This window comes from Homalodisca vitripennis, unplaced genomic scaffold (genome assembly GCF_021130785.1).
Source record: "Homalodisca vitripennis isolate AUS2020 unplaced genomic scaffold, UT_GWSS_2.1 ScUCBcl_6535;HRSCAF=13790, whole genome shotgun sequence".
Classification (NCBI taxonomy): domain Eukaryota; kingdom Metazoa; phylum Arthropoda; class Insecta; order Hemiptera; family Cicadellidae; genus Homalodisca; species Homalodisca vitripennis.
In genome coordinates, this window is record NW_025782650.1 from 22265 (window position 1) to 35643 (window position 13379).

Sequence of the window (13379 nt, forward strand, 5' to 3'; positions counted from 1 at the left end):
CACACCATTTCTTATCATTTCCTGAATTGAGTGCAAACTAAGAAGTCACTCTCTAATCTATTTTCTATTACTGGCACAGTCTGTGTTCCACACATAGAATTCCTACCAGCTACATTAGGGTTTTCTATATGGGACACAATACACAAAAGCCAGCCATTACTAAATTCTCCCTTTGCATTTTACTACTTTGCCTTGCAGTGCTAACTTATCTTTCATCATCACACATTTTGTCATTTTAAAAATCGAATTCCAAAGATGAGATTTATAATTTGACACCATACTCTTACCTACTTTGACACCAAGTACTTATTAGACTGTACTTTTCAAAGTATCCAATACATAAATATTTTCATTTTTCAAGACCCACTGCCTACACAATATAACATTTTCTAAATCCTATAGCATATTCAAATTTAAAAAATAAACATTTTACACTCAACTTGAAGTCAGTGAGTTCTTAGGGTCAAAACTTTTACTTACAAGACCCAAACCGAAGTGTTATGTATCTACAGTTTATAAGTTTCTGTGAAGTATATTTAGACACACTTTTCCAAAAATAAGAGTTTTTCCTATAAGGTAATTATTTTCACTTGGCTGTGTGAACTTTTTACACATTAATTTTGTGTATTGACAAATGCAATGCAATTTATGCCAGATTTCATATTTATCAAAAATGACAACTTTAATTTTGACCAATGTCTTCATTGTTTTTGAGATACTTAGGGAAATGTGTAGTACTATTTTTACCAAAATATTTATAATATAACAACATCCGTAGTGTTGTAGCAAAAATCACACTGTCTTAACCCTTAAAGCAAAATATAGTTGCTGTCTAACTTTGGATTAGCACCAATAAATTATCAATACATGAAAACTATGTTTTCTCAATGGTTATTTTATTTTTCTATGTAACGAAAGGAAAAGAAGCTGCATATAAATATTTGTTTATTTGCCTACAGATGTTTCATTTCTGGCGCGACAGTAGCGTACGCTTATAGCGTTGAGCGATACTACAAAAAAAAAAGCCGCCTCTGAGACAAAAACCGGTTCTAGCATCAATTGATACGTACAGAAGTGGTCATGTGGTATGTAGTACCTCACTAAACTACTGAAACATAGTTCCTGCACACTGTAGCGGACTAACACAGAATTAACATCACAAAACAAGGCAAACAATTGTTTTGCATGTACACACGATACATTGCTTAGAGCATGGTCAGTACTCGCGCATATAGGATTAATATGTCATATTAGTAATCATTTTATTTCTTTCACTAAAAAACAACTTCCATAACCTTCCCTGGCAAAAACCTGAGAATGCTTGAAGTACACAAAAACTTACTTGAGAGCCTGTGTTTGAGTGAACACATCAACAGTGTAGCATTCCTCTAGCGATGGTCCTAGCTTTTTGAGAATCTCCGGCTCAGTGCCTATCATTTGTACAATCTGTTGGTCTGACTGATAGCCCATCGCTTTGAACACCACTACAATCGGAATATCCTGAAACATATCAACAACTTAATGAAAATACTGCACTCAACACCCATCATCCATATCATCTGTAGATTGGACTGTTAGCACATCACTTTGAATACTACCAAAGTCAGAATACCCTGGAAACATACCAACAATTTCCTGAAAAAATACTACATCATCATCTGTACAATCTGTAGATTGGATGGTAGCCCATCGATTTGAATACCACTACAATTGGAATATCCTTGAACATATCAACAACAACTTAATGAATATATCAAGCTCAGTACCCATCATTTGTACAATCTGCAGAACGAAAAGGCTACCAGTTCTTGTTGAAAGTAATTTGAGGACTAAGAGTTAAAGATAACTTAACTAACTTAACAGCAATAAACAGACACAAAACGAATTATTATCAAATGCTTATTTAAGTTTCAAGATTATGTAAAAAAAAAGCGTCCATTAATTTTAAAAATGAGTAAAACTCACATCTTGTAGAAGATTATGTTTCATATAGTATTTGCCTCGTTTCATGATGATGTTAGTGCGAGACTTCTTATCGTAGGTGCTACTTGTCACCTGACACTGGATACCACCCTTGCGGTCTTCCTCTACTATCATCCTGTTCCTGGACAGCTGTTCTTGAATCAGGATCACCTGAAAAGTCATCAATAAAAAACTAATATAACCCATAAACAATCAGTAATATTTGTTGCATTTGTAGGAACCAATAAATAAACGGCTACATATTTCTAAAACTATGAACCATTTAACTACAGTTAGTAAGAAACAGATATAAACAATACATGATTAATAATTATTTAATTCTTCAAATCGTTGATATCTATATTTTTATTTATGCACTTCTACTGCCCACCACTTTTTTTATTAACTAGAACTATCAAGGTATTCTTTGTTTGAAGGTTATTTTTGACGATGGAAGGATTGTGAAGGAAACAGGATTTTTCCGGACATTTGCCATCGTTAAGTGAAACAAGAAAACAGTAACACTACGTTTCGAGATCTGCAATCTGATCTCTTCTTCAGGTAAAGAACTAACCTAATACATAATTACAAACTAGGTTAAAATAAACAAATCTTACTAAAGCGTTGTGGCACGCCTGAGTCAGGAATCTCAACCTACATGTTGTATGTCAACTTCACTAACACTAAAGACATGCACTTAATAAAAAAACTATACAAAACACCAATCATTAAAACTAAACTACGGAATACAGGTCACAATATGTCTTCACTCGTCTACTAACCATCTACGACTGACCAGAGGGGGTAGCCAATGGTAATCGTGACGGCCGGCTAAAACAAGATGGCGGAAATACAAGGGAAGGGGAACAGGAATGGGCCCTTTCGTTATTATTGGTTCATGCGAGATGAACTTCTTAAAACCATATTGTGACTCCGCATTGGTTTATTGCAAATATCCGATCCGTTTGATACTTTTGGTATTCTCTTTAGTTCATTTTTTAGAATTGGCAACCAAAGCGGCCTAATCTCGACTGATGGTTGACTGATTGGTTGGTCTGCCAATTTAATGTATGTTGCCTCAATTAATTTCCTTTTGAAGAAATGTGGTTCCCGATGTATTATGTGGGCTTCATCCCAATTCATATGATGGTCTTCGGACCAACAATGGTGTGCAATTTTTGACTTTTCTGTGAAACCCTTTCTCGTGTTTTCTTTGTGTTCTTTTATCCTTATGTTTAGTGGTCTTTTTGTCTCGCCTATGTATTCCCTATTGCAGCTACATTTTATACTGTAAACACAGTTTTTGGAATCCTGTGTGCCATTTTTTGGTTTTGTTTTTACGAGACTTTGTCTAAGAGTGTTGTGTGTTTTAAACGCGGTTCTAATGTTGTACTTTCTACCTACTCTTCTAATTTTTCTCCGATAATCCCGGCACATAAGGGATTGACATAAACGCAAATTTATCACAATTCTGTTTTTCTGACTCAGGAATGATTCTTCTGGTTCGTTTGCACTTATTAATTACTAATTGAGGGTATCCATTGCTTCTGAGATCCGATTCAATTTTCTTAAATTCTTGAAGTTAACAGTCAATAAACCAATGCGGAGTCACAATATGGTTTTAAGAAGTTCATCTCGCATGAACCAATAATAACGAAAGGGCCCATTCCTGTTCCCCTTCCCTTGTATTTCCGCCATCTTGTTTTAGCCGGCCGTCACGATTACCATTGGCTACCCCCTCTGGTCAGTCGTAGATGGTTAGTAGACGAGTGAAGACATATTGTGACCTGTATTCCGTAGTTTAGTTTAATGATTGGTGTTTTGTATAGTTTTTTTATTAAGTGCATGTCTTTAGTGTTAGTGAAGTTGACATACAACATGTAGGTTGAGATTCCTGACTCAGGCGTGCCACAACGCTTTAGTAAGATTTGTTTATTTTAACCTAGTTTGTAATTATGTATTAGGTTAGTTCTTTACCTGAAGAAGAGATCAGATTGCAGATCTCGAAACGTAGTGTTACTGTTTTCTTGTTTCACTTAACGATGGCAAATGTCCGGAAAAATCCTGTATCAAGGTATATTTTACACAAAATGCAATTTCACATAAATGTCCAAAAGTCAAATAATTGTTCATAAAAATCTTGATTGTTTTTCTATAAACTATAGGTAATTAAGTAAGCTTTCTAACGATAACAATACATGTAACGATATAATTTTATTTTATATTTAAAAATTAAAGATTTTAATATTTATAAAAGATTATTGGTTAAATAATATAATGTAGTATTAATACTGGGTCTTACAGAAAGGTGTTTTTTAAAACAAATTAAGTAAATATTATACTGCAGAATTGAACTGAAATATCTTTATTCTTCACCTTTTCCGTTCCTCTGACGATAAAATAGCCACCAGGATCATGTGGGCATTCGTTCAGTTTCGAGAGTTCATATTCTGACTTATTGAACAAGACACAGTTGGAGCTCCGCAGCATTATCGGCATTCTGGAAAATATTGAGTTAAATGACAAAACTTATTACACTAATTTAGCAGTATGCCACACCGTTTATCAAGTAACAGACAGGTGGCATGCAACATTTAAATTCTAACCTTAACAAGGTCTACATTCTAATATAATTTTGTCTGAAATTCTACTTTATTGACAGCATATATTTGTTACAGGGCAGGCACTAAAGCAGCTCTTGTTCATTCGATTTTTTTATAAAAAGCTTAAAATTAACCCTTAAAGCGCTGGTCAAAATTTGGCTACAGTTCAATTAGAGATATTTTTAAAATTCTGTTTTGTCAAAGTTAAATTTATTTTATACATTTGTTGAAAGAAGATATATAACAAACCAATTTTTTTTTAAAAAAAAAAGCTCTACAGGTTTTACACATAGGTGCACTGTACAATTATACCTGCATGCCATGCAGAAACGTCATAAATAAGTAGCACTAGTTCTTATTGATTTTTCACATGACACAATTCAATTTGACAGTGGTCATCAATACACTTACACATTCACAGCATTTTCGTGAATTATAATGTACACGATAATCTAAAATAAGATAATATGGACATATCCATATGCCGCGATTTAAGTATCAAATATCTTGATATTTATATCTCCACAGGGCTGTACTTCAATTAAATGTTACAAAAAAGAAGTCAGTGGCTTCAACAAACAATCCATTTCTTGATTCCAGATTGAGCAGTTAGAATAGTTTTATTCTAAGAAATAACCCACACAAACGATATTTTTATCCATCTTCCCTCGGTTTAAAAAATGCTACATCTATGTTCTAACGTTTACAAAAAAACTCACCAGCTGGCTGGCTATAGTCAATTGTTGAGAACCATTTTGTGTCAACGTATATACACTTAGCTAGTGCAACACTGACACCATCAGTCAGAGAAAAATAACTTACCTGCCAATGAGCAGATTACTCCTGGCCACTCTAGTGCTTCCTCTCGTATACTCAATGTCAACCGTGATGGGAGCTGAGTATGTCAGGTCTCTCAGTCGACACTCATTAGGTGTGGTAGATCTTGTTATGTTGAATCCTTCCTCCACATCAGGCAAGCCCACATAGATATTCAGGTACCTGCAATTAAATTACTCATCCTTATACAAATAACCAGTAAAAAATCAGTGAACTACAAATAAAATTAAAACTCCAACTATATTTTAACTTATAAAACCTACGTTACCGATGTTACTTTAAAATTGTTAAAAGGTAGTGTTTAACCCTTTGATTCCCAGGCCAAAATGTTTATTAGGAAAAAAATCATACCTTAATATTTTTTCTGAAAAACTAATGACTATGCCAGAGTTAAAATGGCCATTTCGTATAGTATCGGGAAATAATTCATAATTTTACTAATAATATTTATGTTGATACGTGCATCGTGCACATCGTATTTTGTACACAATGGAGTGTTGAAATGAGCATTGCATCTCAAAATCCCTCCAGTTGTGAGTGTGATAAGTTTTTTGTTGGTGAAAAATCACAAACCAATTGAAATTTATCGCCAGATCTGTGATGTATATGGTCAAGAAAGTGGAAGCCGAATGAGGTAGTGGTGCATTGATGTTAGAAATGGACGAACCAGTGTTCACAATGAGCATCGCAGTGGTAGGCCTAGTCTTGTGAGTGATGAATTAGAAGTGAAAATCGATGAAACAATCCATTAAAATCTTCATTTTACGATTACAAAACTCTAAGAACATTTCCCCAAATTTCACGGAGCTTAGTTCATAAAATTGTGGTTGGTAAACTTGGTTATTACAAATTTTGAGCCAGGTGGGTTCTGAAAATTCTAATTGAAGTCCACAAAAAGACTTGCTTCAGCACTGAATTTTTGGAAGACTACAACAAAAGTAGAAACCAAGTCATTGATCTTATTGTAACCGGCGATGAGACGTGGGTAAAGCATGTCAGCTATAAAACAAAACAGCAGTTGATGGAATGGGGACACACGCATTCACCCAAAAAACTGAGAAAGTGTCTGTAAATGCTATCAGCTAGAAAAATCATGGCTACTATGTTTTGGCTCGCTCAGGGAGTGATTCTCGTTGGATTTTCTTGAACAAGACAAACTGTCAACTCAGGATTGCCAAACACTCAGAAACTTAAGACGTGCGGAAAAGTGTTGGGGGGGAAAAAAAAAGAAAAGAATGTCTTATTTTACCAGGCGAAGTTAGGGCTAAGAAGCCCTCTCTAACACTTAACCTGGGGACCAACGGCTTAAAGGTGACTTCCGAACCACCACCAATGACCGGGCAGGCGGGCCCGCTTGCAAGGACAGGATCGCTCAGCGGTCACCTATCCAAGCAGCGGCCACGCCCGACCTGCGATAATAATCTTGCGGTAACTGCCATACCCGCTACACTGCGCCATTGGAAAACTCAGCAAACAATTTTTGTTTCTCCACAAAAACGCTTGTACACATAGCCAATCATACCCAAGGGTGGTTTTGGATGGAATGTTTTTAATCATGCGCCGTACAGCCCGAATTTGGCCCCGAGCAACTGCCACCTGTTACTAGCAAGATGTGGCTCACTATACCACAGTATTAAACCAGTAGTTGAACAGATCGATTTCTATACAGAGGATACTGATGCACATAGCTTGTACCACAATAGATGTCTTTCTAGACAGCCCTTGTAATATATTTTTTAAAATTTTAAACTGCTTATTTTAGTGATATCTGAGAAATTAAATAACAGTACATTATTCCCAATCACAACACCAATGTGACTTACTTGACATAAAACAAAGGATCAGCATCACTGAGGACCTTTTCGTTGGCTTTGACAATATTTTTTTATTTCGATGTTAACGAAATGATTGAATGAATCGATATGCTGTTTCACAAGTCCTTTAACACTTAAAAAAGCGGGGACTAGTTTCCACTTATCCTGAAACAAAAATAAGAGGTATTTATTGCCTGTACAAAATTTACAACAGTAATTGTTGATGTAACAACTTATATGATAATAGTTTAAGTTCATACAATAAAATTGCCTTCTCTCAATATCGTAGATTGTACATTTTTTAAATAAAAACATTTATTAGAGAAATAACAACAACCAAAAATGTAGTCTCAATTGAGTCTACCGTGGAACAAATTTCTTTGTTTTTCTTTAACAACAGAAATTGTAAATTACTGACCAGGATTCAGTAAACGTTAATCGTAAACAAATCATGATTTGGATTTTAATTTAAATGATTTCGTTTTAATTTATTTTCGACCAGAATTTTTTAAATAAAGTATATTGTTTGTATAAGCAATATGGAGCTATTTTTTTCCTCACTCACTCCAACAGCAATAGTCAATATTATAACTTGGATAATTCAAATCTCAAGTAACCTGAACAAATTTTGAATTAACCTCAAAATTGAATTACACCTGTCTTAAAAAGAAACTGACAAAATAGTTTAAACTCCATGAGATATTAATAAATAACACCATTAGTGCTAGAAACATATTTAAATTCTTTCATATTCCATGTTTGAAGCTAACTATTATTATGGTGAAAGAGATTACGCTAGGGTTATGCGTTGGATTGGTTGAGAGGCAAGGCACAGATATTGTCAGATCACTTATACAGATAAATTCCTGAAAAATCAAACAGGCACGGCATGCATGGTAGAGAGGGAGCTCTTTCTTATATAGATATGACTCACTCTACTCGGTCAGTAGAGCACATATCTATCTATGAAGCTGTGAATCAATACAACCAAATTCAGTTAACAACAGTATTAGATGATGCATTGTAACACTTACTTTCATGAATTCTAGCTAAAAAATTACATATTATGATCAAACATGAAAATTTCAAACTATCCAAAAAAAATTCAAATTAACTATCCTTTTTTTAACATCATGTACAATAAAAATAAAAGACCAGAACAAGATTGAACTATCTAAGATTTTAAATAAAAATACTTTCACTTATCCATGTTCCACACTATATGAAAAACTTAATTTTGATAAAAGTTTAATAGCTACATAACTTTGTCAGAACATACTTAAGATTTAATTTAAACTAAATTGAGTTCTCCAGCTACTGGGCATGCAATTCTGCAGAGCTAAGATAATTTGATGTGTTTAGAATAGACTTACGTACAAATGTACCACAACTGTTACATTGAGCATTCAACATATTAAATATACACTAAGCAAATCATTCTCTAACAGAATGTTTATGAACTAAACTATTAAAACTAAAACAAATGCCAATGTTTAAATGGGATTTCTGTTTTTCCAATTTTATAAAAGATTTTATATTGTTAAAAATGTCAAATCACAAGTTAATTTGTAATTGTGTTAACCTCCAAAGAATAAGGAAAGAAATTTTTTCTTATAGTCAAGAACTTATATACTTAAATAAAACTTACCTCCAAATTCTTTACAGGTCCTTGTTTATTCTTTTTGATTGGATTATTTCCAAGATTAATTTGCACACGTTCTCCCGTAGTACCCATAATGAAACGTTGGATGCTAAACTGTGAAATACAGTTAACCATTAATTAATAAATCATATACACATTTGAACAACTTAAAATAAATTACAAATCCCTGAACTTTTATAAGATTAATGTACCTGAGTGCTATAGTTTCAAAAGCCAAAATTAAAACTAAAATCCCACACCCAATTTTACAAAGGAGCTGTAATTCTGGTTCACATATTAATTCATCTTTTAGAAGGTTGCATTCCATTTTTATTGTTTCTTATGAAGCTCCTAAACCAAAAATAACAAGTTTCACAAAGTTAAATGTTTTACTTTTAACAACTCATTTCAATTCTATACCTTTCTGCGATTCAGGATGGTAGGCCTATAACATTCCTAAATATGGAGGCTTTTGTAACTTGTCTTGTCAGTAGATTACATGTAGTAAAAATATCACCTAAAAAGAGTTTAATATTAGTAAAATTAAATTATTACCTAATACTGTTGTTTATGCAATTTTAGCGACACCAAAGCCCGCACTGATGACCAGGAACATTTCTAATTGTTAATTTCCCAACCTCAGATCATGTCTGATCGTCCAATGTGATCTGACGTCAGAAAAGTTGGATGATTTGGAAACTTAGATCACGTAAAGCTTATATTTTACTTTGGTACTACTACAGTAACATATTTATGATAATCTAATCTACACCTACTTTTATTGCGTAATAACAAGAAGTAGATATGGACATAAAGGTCTAAATCATTCCTTTTGGGAGACAAAAAATGAATGATTGAATGAATGAACATAAGGCAAAAAAACAAGAACCGATCTTCATAATGACATGTAATTTTCACAGTAAATCAAATAAAGTCTGTTCTTTCTAATGTGGTTTGTTCTAGGTCCCTGGTTAGAAATGTTCCAAATATTAGTGGCCCCTGGATAATACCAAAGTACTAAAACTTCTCGTAGTAACTTAAAATCTAGGTCCAAATTCATCTTCCTGCTTTTTCATCATATTCACATGGTTTCACAATGATATCCCTACACAATGATATCAATAATTTCTTTTCTCTCTGGACAAAAACTCAATCTGGAGAATCGAATGATTGTCCAACAATTGGAAGTAACATTTCCACCTTAGTTATTGAAGCTGGGGAATTCGTAAAAATTCTATGCTTTTGATAATGGCAGGCCAGTGTGCATAGCCTTTATTTTGGCGAAAATAATTTCATCCACCGACACGAAACAATTCTTTTGCGGTCATGTTGTTTTTAAATAGCCTTTGTTACTGTCAATATTTAAAATTGCAGAAATGAAATTTTGTTACTAATCAAGTGCCTGGTTATTTGTAATAGTACAATATAATACACATGAGCCACTTGCCTACCATACTCAACAATATTTTATTTCGGATTTGTCTACCACATTCATCTACTATATGATGAATGTGGCTTTCAGTACTACTTTATCTCTCAACCCAGTGAAAGATTCATACTTGCACTTGCAATCTCCTTTGAACGTTTAGTGAATACACTTTCATTCTATATATATAGCAAACATTGTTATGAAAAGTAAACAAATCAAGCACAGAATACTGCACAAGATCTTGTCTCTGCTCGTTCTTGATAAGTAATCAATCAGTCAGTAATAAAGAAACGGTTTTAAATATAAATTCAGTTAACTGTAGTAACTTATCTGTAGTAAATTTAAATAAATTTCTTAATGCACGAACATATTATCTTCTGCTGTAAAAATAATGGAGGAGGAAAGTGTTTTTCATTAATAAATATAACAATGAAAAGTAACATGCAAGCTTCTAAGGAGATGTTCAAATAAAATTCCACTAAGTTATTTAGTAATTTTTTATCCACTTTCGTTAAATCAGTAACAATTTGTTCCAAGTTTAACATGTTTCACAATTAATGGAATTAGTGATTCTTGCAGCCATTTAAAACACTGCTCAGGTTTTATGAAAACATTTTGAGCCAATATATGAATTTTGATCGCCATTGTTCTTGTCATTCTCACTAGCCTTCTTCTACATAAACGAAATAACAACAGCTGGTAATAACACCACTACAGTAGTCTAAATAAAGCTGGCATTGCTTAATTATGAATACTAATGTCGTATACGATAATATCAATATTTAAAATCGATGACCATCATCCAATTCTATTGGTGGCCAGTTATTATACAGTAGCCAAGTAACTGGCAATGACGTCACTCAACTACTTGGTATATGTAAATGAAAATAAAACAGCTGGCAATAATTAATTATGAATATTTATAGGTCAAATGTTTCATTCGATAGTAGGCCTATTGGAATTAATAATCGATAATCATGATTCAATTATGTTGGTGGCCGCTTATTATACCGCAGCCAAACTAATTATTTACAAACTTGATTTTATACCTACTTAAATTTGTTACATACACCTTACAAAACCTCAGAAATCAAACACCTTTGGTAGTCTATTTTAAAATTGAAACATCTGATTTTTTGGACATTGGCACTGTAAGGTTTAAGCCCACCTAAATATTTTATTATTCCAATTTACTCTCTACAAACTGTTGTGGTTTTGAGGTTATGTTATCAGACACATTATCACAACTTTTTACTTTTAAATATTGATTTGATATTAATGATCAGAAAAGAAAAACATGTGAAATAAATAACAAAAGTAGATAGTAATAGGACTTATAAAAACATATTTACCACATGCTTAATAAATGTTGTAAAAATAACTAATAAACTAGGCTAGGCCTGTACAAAATTCAAATCTTTCATTTCTTACTAATTCCTACATACACAAAATTAAAACTCATACCTATATCTTGAGTATTAATCTTCTTTAAACAACATAATAATCCATTGCATCATTAACATGTGTTTACTACTAAATAACACACTATAAACACACTTACACTTCTAACTTTGTAACCCTCCTCAGCCCTTCAAGTCTCGCTCCGACTCAAATCAACAAACAACAAAGAAGCAAGGAGCAATAGAGAAATCAGACGAATGATGAAGACTTATCTCATTCTGAACCAAGTGTTTACCATTGAGCATGAATAAAGAGAAAATATTAGTCCGGTCAATTTAGACATTGACCCTTGCAAAAATTCCCAGAAAGCTGAAAGTTTTCATAGATGTAAGGGACACCATTATTATGAAATTGTGAAAAGTCCCCATCAATCCCATGTTTGCAAAAATTTTTATTCAAGGTCAAATTTCGCAAAAATGGGATTTTTTAATTGTTCAGTGAAACAGTCAGTTTTATGATAAAATATGACAGAAAAATTGTAGATTTATGCAATTATCTACAAATATTGTCCTTACGCTTTTTATCATAACACTAACCGTTACCTAGTAAGTTTGGGATTGTGTTTCTAAAGGAATCTTTCATCGGTATATACGAGAGATGCAGGATACACCCATGGTGTAACCCTCTCACGAGGCGATTCTGAATAGGTCTCTAGCAACAACAAAGATAAGCATCCCCATCGATAAGCTCAACTTGTTTAAGGTTTGGGACACACATAACCGCACCGCGCCCGACACGTCAGTCGGCCGTATGCTGGCCGTCATACGGTGAAAGAATTGCAGCGCAGTTTTCAACCTGCAAGTCTACAACATGTCCGCACCGACACCAGACCGTCGTGGCCGCACCGTGCCCGCACCGTCACCGATATGTTTAGTTTGAATTTTGACGGGCACGGTGCGGTCTACGAGCGGCATCATATGTTGTTTACTGTTTGCGTTCTTCTTTTTAAAACTATTTAAGTAGTCTACACGTTCTATTTTAGTGAATTATTTAGTATAGCCTACTAACTCTACATCCTGTGTTCGCGTACAAAATCATATTTATTATTAAAAGTATTACATTTTCTTAACCTTAGAGTAAACTAGTCATATTTTTCTTATTGTGCATATTTTCTTATTACAACAAATTTGAAAACCATGTTGTACCTTAAGTGATTTTAAACAACTAAATTCGAATTATGAAAAATCTATAATACATTTTTCATTAATTAAAAAATAACAAGCATGTAATTATTTGCGGCGAAAATCTATTTTTCTTTGATGTATTGAAGTTACTTGATACATTTATTCCGGTATTTTGTAAGGGTCGTATTTAGAACGTTTCTATGACATTTTTATTTTTTTATTCTTTTCACTTCAATTAAAGTAAAAATAAAAAAATATTTTATTTACAATAAGATTTTCAAGCAAGAAAAACCCATGTTAAAAATAAATAATAATAATAAATCATTTATTTCCACATAATAACAAACTGAATATTACAAATAAATATTATTGCCAGTGCTTAGTAATAAATAATACTATGACATAACGTATTTACAATAGCAGTAAATAACAAATAAAAAAAATGTTTTCTACTTACTTTATTACAAATTTATGTACTTAGAGTAATAAAATGTAAAAAGTAGGTTA

At 33.0% G+C, this 13379-nt stretch overlaps 1 pseudogene; it reads right to left on the reverse strand.

Moving 5' to 3' along the window:
- The window catches only part of LOC124373854, a 33223-nt pseudogene extending 21388 nt beyond the window's left edge, over positions 1–11835 (reverse strand).
- Between the last annotated feature and the right edge of the window lie 1544 nt (positions 11836–13379).